The sequence below is a fragment of the Solanum lycopersicum genome, chromosome 11, assembly GCF_036512215.1.
Source record: "Solanum lycopersicum chromosome 11, SLM_r2.1".
Lineage (NCBI taxonomy): Eukaryota > Viridiplantae > Streptophyta > Magnoliopsida > Solanales > Solanaceae > Solanum > Solanum lycopersicum.
Window position 1 is genome coordinate 48,619,641 of NC_090810.1, and position 11,806 is coordinate 48,631,446.

The 11,806-nt window shown below is 33.6% G+C and overlaps 1 long non-coding RNA gene across 1 annotated transcript; it reads left to right on the top strand.

Moving 5' to 3' along the window:
- The first annotated feature begins 4,498 nt into the window (after window positions 1–4,498).
- LOC104644640 (uncharacterized) lies at window positions 4,499–11,164 on the top strand. The gene is made up of 2 exons (XR_738514.4): window positions 4,499–5,213; window positions 10,859–11,164. It is a non-coding gene; the product is annotated as an uncharacterized lncRNA (long non-coding RNA).
- The last annotated feature ends 642 nt before the right edge of the window (window positions 11,165–11,806 follow it).

Below are 11,806 nucleotides of genomic sequence, written 5' to 3' on the forward strand. Positions count from 1 at the left end.
TAATAATCAAAACATTTCAATTCAACATCATACCTCCCTATGAATCCTAATACAAGCCAAACTCCAATACAACATCATGACTTAATCACAATTAACCACAATTTGAAGTAAAGGATAAAGACCATAAGACTTACCAAGTCGCCTTCATAGATCATCATCAATGTCTTACAATAAACCCTAAATTCAACCCAACTTGGGTATACATCATCATAAATCAATAATCAACGTGATAACAAAGCTTGAAGAATCACTACATCACAATTCAATACTAGATCATATATTAAGACAAGATGCTTAGGTCAATTCACTTCCTAACCTAGATCATCTTCTCAAGAACTAGAATGAAAGTATAAAAATCACCCTAATTTGTTATTGAATAATGTAACAACATCAAATAATAGTAATTCAAATAATAGCACAGTCAATTGAACCAATTACCACCTAATGCATACCAAGATCAAACCTAAAAGGAAAGGTTCATCGTCTACAAACTAGACCAAACCATCAAGATATATCATAATTAAGTTAGAATACATGTTAATAAATTAAGATAATCCAATAGAAAACCTAAACACACCAATTTAAAACATAATTTTCGAGATTAAGAAAGACCCACATGAAAACTCAACTTTTGAAAATACTTTGAAGTAACCCTTTGAGGAAAGAGGTCTCAAAGGTGAATTAGATTCCATACCTCAATGTTTGATGAAGAATTGATGGTGAAATCGTCCCTTTAATCCCTTAAATCCCACCCCCCCCTCCTAGCTTGTCTTCAATGGTGTCTTCGAATAGCGAGAGAAAGAAGAGAAAGGAAGAGAGTTTTGTTTTGAGAGTTGTAATTAGACTAATGGGATTGGGGTCTTTATATGGGGGTTAATTAACTCTATTAGACTTACCTTAATCCCTAACACCTCCAAAACCCCTAATTAATTAGTTAAGACTAATTAAAATGTGTAGGAAATTATAATGTCATAGACGACACCACGATTGACAGATCTTGGGTAAGTCAACGGACCAGCCCTCCTCTGTTATGTACATCCGTGGTTGTTGTCAGAGAATTGTGAAGGCAAGGTATTAGACAATTTGTCCAAGTGTTGGTCAACAATTGGAAATGACGCCCCGTCGATCCACACACAAATCGTCGATTATCTCTCGTGGGTGCACACTGCCTAGGCAGTGTTGACTCCAACATGCAAAGGTCCTCCTCAAGGGTCCTTGGTTGGTCCTTGTGGATTTTTACCCCAACGTTTTTACTATGAATCCACTTAAACACATGTTACCTACCCTTCCACAAATTTTCATGGATTTCCGACTCCTAAAAGCTAGTCAAATAAGCTAAGGCACGCTAGTACCTCCATGATCTAGTTTTCCTAACATCATGGACGTTCTTGGACGTTTTGGTTTCCAAACTTCCTAAATGACCTATTTTAATTACAATAAATATTACAACAGTTTCTAGACCTCATGACACTTATGGTAGGCTTTAAGACACGTCTTGGATTTTTTAAGTGTTACACATTACATCCTAGCCAACAAATCACAAACCATAAATCAAGACATTTCAATTCAACATCATACCAACCCTAATAAATCTTATCATAAGGTGTACTTCAATTTAACTTCATCACTAAACACAAGTAATTATAACTGAAGTAAAGGTTTGAGATCACAAGACCTACCCCAATCTCCTTCACAAGCCATCATCCAAGGTTTTACAATTAACAATAAAATTCAACTTAATAATGGATGCAATATCATCACATAATAGTAATTAATAAAACAATTAAGTCAATTTAATTATTACACATCAATTCATCACTAGTTCATAATCAAAAGATAGGGACTTGGGTCAATTCATGATCTACTTCACATACTAGGTTAATTCTGCAAGAACTAGAATAATTGAATCATAATACATCATAATCTAACTATAATAATCAAAATAAACCATATACAATAAAATTTATAGGTTCAAATCGTAATAGAAGAAAACCCACGTGAAACTCATCTTTTTAAATCAATTTTCGAAGAACCCTTTAGGGAAAGGAATCCCAAAGGTGAAAGGACCTCATACCTTGTTAATTATTGAAGTTGTATGGATAAAATCACCCTTCTTTCTGACCTAATGACCTTTACTTATCCCTTCAATGGAGTTCTTCTTTTTGGGAGAGAGAAAGAAGAGCAATTTAGTATTGGGAAATTGTGGGAGTTGGGTTAGTTTAATTAGGTTTACGTCTTTATATAGGTTCTAACTAACTTAATTATACCTCCTTTAACCCTTAATCTTTATATTAACTAATTCAAAGAAATATATAAAACTTATCAGAAATCGCAGGCTTGACCTACAAAACCCGACCTACAGGTCGTAGGTCAATTGACGACCATGACCCCGACCGTCCTACACACTGTCGTTTTGCCTAGAAACTTGACAAAATGGACATTTTTCCAAAAAGTCTAAGTCTTCATCAACGGAGGCATCGACACCCCATCGATTTACTTACGCCTCATCTCCTGCACCTCATCGATGGCTACTGTCTCAAGATAGCTTTTATCCAAAATGAATGGGTCCTCATCTAGGACCATTTGATTGGTCCTTGGGGAGTCGTACCCGGACGTTTCGACTCTAAACCTATTCTAAACATGTTAGACACCTTTATACAAAATTTCATCAATTTATGACTCTTAAAATCTTCTGAAATAGGCTAAGTCACACTAGCACTGTTTGCACTATTCTCCGGACGTCATGGACGTTCCTTGATGTCTTGAATCTAAAACTTCCCAAATTACTTTTATTCACTATTATTAACCCTAGAACAGTGCTACAACCCTTTGAAACTCATGTGAGGATCTATATTAGGTTTTAGATTGTTGGAGTGTTTTAACATTGCAAATATAAGACATATGCTTTATTTCCTTCACGTCAAACCAAATGAAGTTGACATCAAATGTTGAAGGAGAGCAATTTAGTGTCAAGACGTTAAAATAAATTGTCTCCCATTCGAATTGAATATTTATGCTAATGAGTTTTATCTTAGTCACTGTTGAAGCATCAGAAATGATGAATTCTGAAAAAGAAACCACAGGTGTGGACTATATCAAAAAGGATGCAACACAACGTGAAACTTTTTCTGAGCAACAAACTGGAACATAGTCCAAAGAGGAGTGTCAAACTCTTAGGACACGAGTAGAGGAGAGACTTCCTCCACAATAAAACCACACCCCTATCAGAAGGCATGTGGGTTTTTCTTTAGGTTTCTTGGTTTCAGTTTTGCATCCAAAAATGTTGATATCTATCAGAAGCAACTTTTAAATCCAAAAGATAATACATCAAGAGCTTTGGAGATAATGTCCGTGTAAGTTCTTGCATATGGATGTGAAGAGATCTACATTCATGGATAAGAGGTTACAATCCTCCTTTTCATACTCGACTTAATTAATGACTTGTCCAGAACTAAAATTTATCTAGCATTATAGATTTCCTTTTAAACCGACCAAATTGAACTACAAACAACCTGATTCCTAAGCTTTAGAATATTTAGGCGGGTTTAATATTGAAAACTCAATTGTATTCAAGTATTTGCTCTTAAATTTTATTCTCCAGCATCTTGGTCACTCCATAATCCGATATCGAGATGACTTTTGAATTCTTTCAAATCGTGTGTCAAATCAAGTGTAGCATACTACAAGTGGCCTGAATTCTCATATACCGTGAGATGTGTAGGAAACCCATTTTGTGGGTTCTTCCTTACTCCCAAAAGTCCTTACCAAATCCTCTCCTAAGATGAATATATGGTCGGTCAAAATTGGCTTGGTCAATTCATTTTCCTCAAATTTGTTACATCAATCCAAGTAAAACAAGGGACAGTTATTGACAACCAATTTTGACCCTCCCCAATAGTAATTAATTAACAAGCTTCTTAATTCTAAACAATTTGAAATAATTAGATTTTATAAAGTTTAAAATGTTTTTCAAGTCATTTCAAATTAATCTTGTCGCTTTTTCATAATTTTAGATAAATATATGGTTTACATAATTATGTATATAATTAGTATATTTATGATTACTCGAAAATTGTTTCAAAAAGATTTTATTTTGCTTAAATGTTTTACTAATTAGTTTAGTTATATATTAGCTTACATTTTTGGTATGAGTTGTTTTATAATAAAGTCGATTATTTTATTTTGTTAAAACTAAGAAGCTTATTAATTAACTTATATGAATTTATCTTATTTATTTATTTCGGCCGAATTCACCAAGTAAATTCAATTTGGCTGATTTACCAATTCTAAAGACAAAATTTTGGGCCTCGTTCTAATGATCATCTATCCATCCCCCATTCCTTTTTCCAAATCCAAAATCTCAGGACCAATACCTTTTTTTTTATTTCTAATTTCAAATAACCCCAAAGCAGCAGACCCAACCCACTCCCTATCCTCCCTGACCCGGCCCACTCTTTTTCCCCTTCACAAAATGACCAGACTCGTTTTTCTTCTTCTTCCTCTTCAAGAACAATGCATCCTAAGAGTAGTTGCGAGAAAACCTAGAAGCCAATTGTGCAGCAGTGAGTAAATTGCACCAAAGGCAACCCCTGCGCGCGTCGCCTTCTCTTCACGCATATACGACGCTCCAATATCTCCTTCTCCTTTTTTCTGCATCATACAACTTTTCACCAGCCATAGCCGCCTGCAAAATTGTCCTTACAGCATTATCTACTTATCCTTGTGGCAGTGAGATGATGCCATGTTACATCTAAAGGACCATGAGGATAAATCTGAGTCGTCCGTTGCACCTGACGTCCGGATTTTCTGGGATTTGGATGAAATTTCATACAAACCACATCCTTTTCCATTCCTTGGGGAGATATTTCAAACTTGAATGAAGGGGAATCATGATTTTACCCCCAAACATCTCCAAATTTCACCCGCCCTTTATATTCATAAACCCTAGATTTTCTTATCTATAGAAACATCTCTTCCTCTCTAGATCACGGCAGATTTTTTTGGGGAGTTCAAAAAAGAAGAAAGTGGGTTTTGGAAAGTATTACAGATAAAGGAATGCAAAACCATAAATTTTACTTCAGAAAACATGCCTAAAATACTCTTTCCTTCTTCATTATTCGTGATTGGTTGGGATCTGCAGGAGTTCATTAGAATTTTTGAAGTTCGGTGGAGTTGTCTTGTGGTCGTTGTCTCAGTTCGCTGACCCTCGAAAGGTAATATCCTCTTCATATTAGATGCATTTTTTCCCAAAGCGTTATTTCTTGATTCTCGACTATGTGAAGTTATTTACATGTGAGAGTTAAAGATGTGTTTGACTTTGACTTCGTGCAAATTAATGGTAAAATTTGTTCGATAAGTCCCTTGCTATGGTTCTTCCTTCATTTTCAAGATGGTTTAATGTTCTTTTGAGCTTATATCTCTGTCTGTGCTCTTCTTGAATTCTTGAATTCTTGACTTTGATGCTCACCTCGAAGTTCTTTTTTTTATTTCATTTGCTAATCCATAGGATGTGATCCTATTTATTTTTCCCACACTAGTTCCTTTAGCCTATTACTTGTTTTGAATGTGTTAAAGGATTTATATCCCTGCTTTTATCGTGCTTATTTTCGAGTTTACATAATAGTTCCTATCCAAATTAGTATAGCTTAAAATTTGTTCTTATTGTCTTATGGTATAGCTAATTGTACCATTTTTGTTTATTTGATTTTGTCTCTAGTTCTTTAGACGTTGTCCAAGCTGGGTTTAAATGTTTGTTTTCTTTAAAATTATGGGTATTGTTTCGGTTGTTTGGTTCCAAATGGTACATAATGTTGGTCTTGATTGATTTGACATACCTTAGAATAAAATCATGATAGTATTTCTGTTACGAGCCGAGGGTATACACTACAAGTTATGGCATCCTCAAATCATCACGTGGTGTCGTCGAGATCTCAGAGGTCTAAGACAAGCCCTTAGACATCTTTCATCACATAATCGTAAAAATAGTGGAAAATTTAAAATTTTCATAGCACATCATATACTAGAACATTACTATATATATAAAATATTATAATATATAGTTAAAATCTAAGTCTCTTTGCCATCTTAGACTCAACACCAATAGAGTAGAATAGGGACACGGCCCTTAAAAACATAAGATAATATCTAAGCTATTACATAATTTAATAGGAACTTGACATAGGGAAATCCTTCAATCATAAGGATCCCTCTTCTTGAACTTGGAAGATCTATCCAAGCTTTTCACCTACGAGACGTCCTCTAGTCATCACCACCTACAGTTTGTGTAAAAAGATGAAAAAGAATAGTATTAGTACAAGAATTCACTACGCATGGAAATCATGCAAAAACTTGCATTTTTTTAAAAAGTACATTCATTTGAAATCATTCAACATGTCTTTTTAGTAAACTTCATGAACATAGGCACATATAAGCTCAATATATTTCACATACATCATATACACGTTCATACTACTCATAATAGCACATAAAGTCATTTATCATACTTTGAGGCTTATTCAATACATACATGATATTACTTCTATTTTTATCTTACTTCTGTCCTTTAGTAACCCTCAAGTGTACTTAGTACAATGTATCACCTTGAAATCACCTTACAATATCCTTTCATATATATGCATCATAAACACAGCCACATACATTCACAAGTCATAAGCACATCATAGACATCAACTTCACACAAATACCATCACCTAAGAAAACTCCTAAGTTACACTAGTGCAATGTGTACATCCCAGAATACTACTTCCACCAAATGTACCTAAGAAAACACCGTATACTAGGAATAACATACCCAACAAGTCATAACACTTTCAATTATAACTAAACATAAGGCCACATACTTCATAACAACATATAAGGACTCTTTTCTTTACTACAATCTTAGTCATAAACCATTTAGTTCATATCATAGGTAAACCACCCTCATAACCCCATTAGAAGCTTACTTACATAATGTACACATGGAGTCTCATACCCCCACATATACTATGTTAACTAACTTAGAAACCATAAGTGCAATTCGCATGCATACTCATAATTCATATCTTCACACAGCAAAGTCACTTAACATGCATTCATACAAGTCATACATAACATAAGTCTTTACTTCATAAGAGGTTCCAATCCTATCCTTTCTTGAAGTCATCTAGTGAAATGCATAGATAGGGTCCACAGTCCTACTTATGCGAAGTACACTTCTCAAGGAATTTCGATTATAATTCATATTCTTATATTAGTTAATTTATTAACCTTTGGAAAACATATCCATAAACGACATAGACCATGTGAGCTGCATGAAATCCGGTGTTCTACTCCCACACCAAAAAGAGAGGGGTTAACACTTGCCTAAGGTTCAACCATTCGTACATAGCTATATCGGTTGATCCACTAAGCTAGAGTCCTATGTGGGCCAATAGTTAAGGGTCAAACAGATTATTGCTAGACTTTGACTTGCTGAACGTGAAGGTTTCCATCTCATGAGACAAAACATATCTTGGGAATCTGGACTTAAATTGAAGAAACCCATGTGGGAGGACGGACTTACTAACGTGAGACTTCCATCTCATTTGCATACCCTTTTGGTGATAAGCAAAAAACTCCCTTTTAAAACATCATTAAGCCTTTAGATAACATTATTTCATAAAGATTAGGCCTTTAGGGACTTACTCCCTCATATATCATATAGGTCAAACGTATCTAAGACGATAAAGTCCTTTCATCATAGTATCTATAGCATATGTGAATGTCATTTCACAAAATCATATCATATTCATACTCTAGTCTAGTTTAGAGTACAATTTATTAATACCTTTCAAGAGACTCACTTATTTATTAGACCACCATTACATACTTCACCTAAGCACCTTTAGGCACACATGTTCATAAATTCATTAATCATATACTTAACATGCATAGAAATAGGCAATGATGCATAGGAGAACTATCTTTCCTTAGTCATCATTTATCTATCCTACTCATAGATATGAATGAAGTGTATGTGAGAACTATCCTTTCCTTAGTCATCATGAACCTATAATACTCATAGATATGAATGAAGTGTGTGTGAGTGTACATTGGTCAATATGATCACATAATGACTAGTAGATAGCATTGATGAAGCCATCCTCTAAAGATCACAACACATGTACAACATTCCTCAAGTATCATGTCATACACACATATATAGAATTAAGTACAATAGACTACACACACTCAAATTATACCATAGAAGACAAGAGCATATTCAACATTAGAGTACAAGACTCGTAGCATAATTTGATCACACTTTCATATAGGGATTTAATAGGTTAGAACCATGCTAGAAGAATATTCATCATCATTAGCCGAATAGACCACACCTAACCCTAACATTATCATCACACATATGCATATTACATCATCTCCACACCTAGGTCATACAACTAGTGTGGAAGACTATTCATATACTTCACATGACATCAATTCACTTAGATATGATATTAGAATCGATGCTACATCCTTCAACTTCCTAAACATGGAAATATTATATAAAATCATCTTGCATCTAATGTCTTCAAGGATATGATCATAACATATAAACATGTAAAAGAATGTAAACACCGCCAGCATAACTGGACCATACCAATAAACACAGTTCACTATACATTCTAAGCTAATTAGAGGAGATAGGTCAAATTACCAAATCTCCAAGATAATGACCATTTCTCCAAAATTAATATTCAATTTATATATATAGTAATAGCAACAACCAATTCAATAAAATCTAATCACAATTCTATCAACATAAAATCAAGATCATAAGACCCACATTATGGACCAATTTGAGAAATTAGGAGAATCATGGGTTCTGCATGAAATTTGATTGAAATTCATAATTAAAACATTAATTAAACATAATTCCATCATTAGAATGACTTTGAAATAAATTTGACAATGAACTCATGGGTAGATTGAAAATTAGGAATTTTGGTCTTTGAATCACTTTTGAAAATCATTGATTTAACTCCTTCGATGAATGTATAACTAAGGATGAAGGTTCACCATACCTTATTTATTGAATACCCATGAATAATTGGAGAAAAAACTATAGAAATCAAGCCCCTAGCTTGATCTTGAGTTTTGGTCTCCCGTGGAGGTTTCGGGAGAAGTTGGAAGAGATGAGAGTTTTGGGGTTTTGATTTTTCTTATTGGGTGTTGAGATTTTGATGTGGGAAAGGGGTTAAATAGGTATTAAAATAAGTTTATAAACATCATCCAAAGTTACCAAAACATCCTCATATTTATTTGAACTTTCAGACATGTCAAACTCAACTTTTATTTCTGGAATCTTCGTAGTGGAGCAGTTCCCGCATGAATTTTTTTGAAAATAACTTCAGGTACAATTGAACCTATTTTGTGTACCTGACGCGGACCAACATTATTACCTATGAACGGCCAAGTCCGCGATACGGACCTATTTCACCAAGGAACAAAAATTGTTGTCTTGGTCATCTTGTTTGCCCAAGGTTGGGTCCTCCTCAAGGACCCTTTGGTTAATCCTTGGGGAGTTTTTCCCGGATGTTTCCACCTAAAATACTCATTTATACATGTTAGAAACCTCTCGTATTAATTTTAACTCCAAAAAACACATAAAACAAGCAAAAACACACAGAGACACACAAGCACATTGCAAGGCAACACTTTCGAACGTCTTGGACGTTTGACCTCCAAACATAATACACTACCTTTTAAAACTACAATTAGTCATTTAAGGATCTAATTAACTCATAACCAACATGTTAGTCTCTAATTCAACCTAGATCATTTTGAGGGTGTAACACTTTTCTTGGTTACAAGATGCATAAAATATGTCGTAGTCCATGCTCATTCATTTCATTTTTTGTGTTTATTCCTTTAGGGCAAATGAATATTCCCTATTTTCTACTGGAGATCCCCGTGAGATTCATGTATATCTTTAACAAATTTCAATAATGTTGGAAGTACATGAAACTTTGAATGTACATCCATAATTCTAGCTTGTTTTCTTCATCAATCTTACCATATTTCAATATTTGTTAAGGATGTTGTTTATTTTATTTTATTTTGTTCTTTTTTCTTGCTTTGGTGATCACCGGCTTTTATTTCCCTTCTCTATATAGCTTGATTAGGTGTCGTTAAGACTAAAATCGGTGATAAGAAAGATGTCCAGATGATGTCTATATTAGACAATATTCGTGTGTAAAATTTGAATTACTGACGATACATTTCTTACTATTATATTTGTTTAGAAATCTCACCTACAAATGATAATTTATTTATTACTTTGGACTAAATCCTACATGTTTTACTTGTTTATAATGTTATTTTAAAAGTTCAAAAAGGGGATTGGAAAATCTGTTTCATTTTACTTTAACTACTGATTGTAGGCTTGTTTTAGCTAACAATTCTTGGGCTTTGAGACAAATATACAATAGTCACACTTAGTAGATGACATATTTGTTCATTATCTCTTTGAACTTGCCTAGTAATGATTTTAATCTTGTAATATTGAAACATTTATGTTAAAAGCCTATAATTTTACATCTCATATGACCTTTGTTCCAATGCTTAGTCTTGATTACTGTTCCCCATTCATGATACATACAAATTAACAAGTCTTCATCTATTTTTCCTTTTAATTTTTGTAATTAAGGGTTGTATTGTTAATGACTAATCAGTATGTTATTTTGTTTGCGAATCTATTTTTATCTTACCACTTCATTCCTTTCCAAAAGATGCTAATTTTGTTACTTATTTATCGTTCTTGCATGTGAAATATGTCCGAGTTCATCATGAACTCTTATCTTTTCCTTGAATTTAGAGAGATTCGTAAAGGCTTGATTCCCCTTATTAGAGTCAGCCCGTCAAATCAAAGAATGAGTTTCAAAAAAAGGTGTACAGGTTCCCGAATGGAAAGAAACCTAACTGGAAGAAGTTGATGATTTTGGGCGAACAAGCCAAAATTTATTTTCTAAATTTTGTATTTAGTTATGTTGGGCCTAAGTACTTTTTGATATTATCATTATTGTATTGTTAGAATTTTAGGACATGTAGAAACGGGCCAAAGTCCCAAAATGAAATTGGTCCAAATACGGTCCAGGCGGACAGAAACTAGATTTGAACCCAACTCTCTCTCTCTCTCACTCTCTCTCTCTCTCTCTCTCTCTCTCTCTCTCTCTCTCTCTCTCTCTCTCTCTCTCTCTCTCTTTCCCTCTTTACATTATTACACTTACTTACTTGTTCTTAATTGTCTTTCGTCTTAGAGTCGGAAAATTCGAAATCCTGCAAGACTTAAGTTATGTTTTTATTATTTGAACTAAATCAACCAAGTATAAGTGGACTTAAAAAATAATAAATTTTGCAAAGTAAAAACCTCACTCAAATAATAAGTTTATTTTCACTCTTTTAATGATTCCAAATATTTTCTATTCAAATTAAGTTATGGTTTAAGCCAAACAAATTAATTGCTAGATAATCACAAGAGAGTATTTTAGGTTTTTCAATCAATTTACTGTCTTAATATGTCAAGAATAAGTTTTTTCTTGATTTTTCTTAATTATTAAGTGGCGACTCTAAAACCATACCTAAAACACAAATATTTTTTCCAAATAAAACTGCACATCCAGATTTTTCATTTATGAACCACATTGTAATTTATATATACCAGTGCAGCTAAACTCGTGATGACTTTATTTTTGACAACAAGTTTCATGACATTCAAGCAATATAAATTGTACAGTTTCAACATTTAAGCCAACACATTACACAT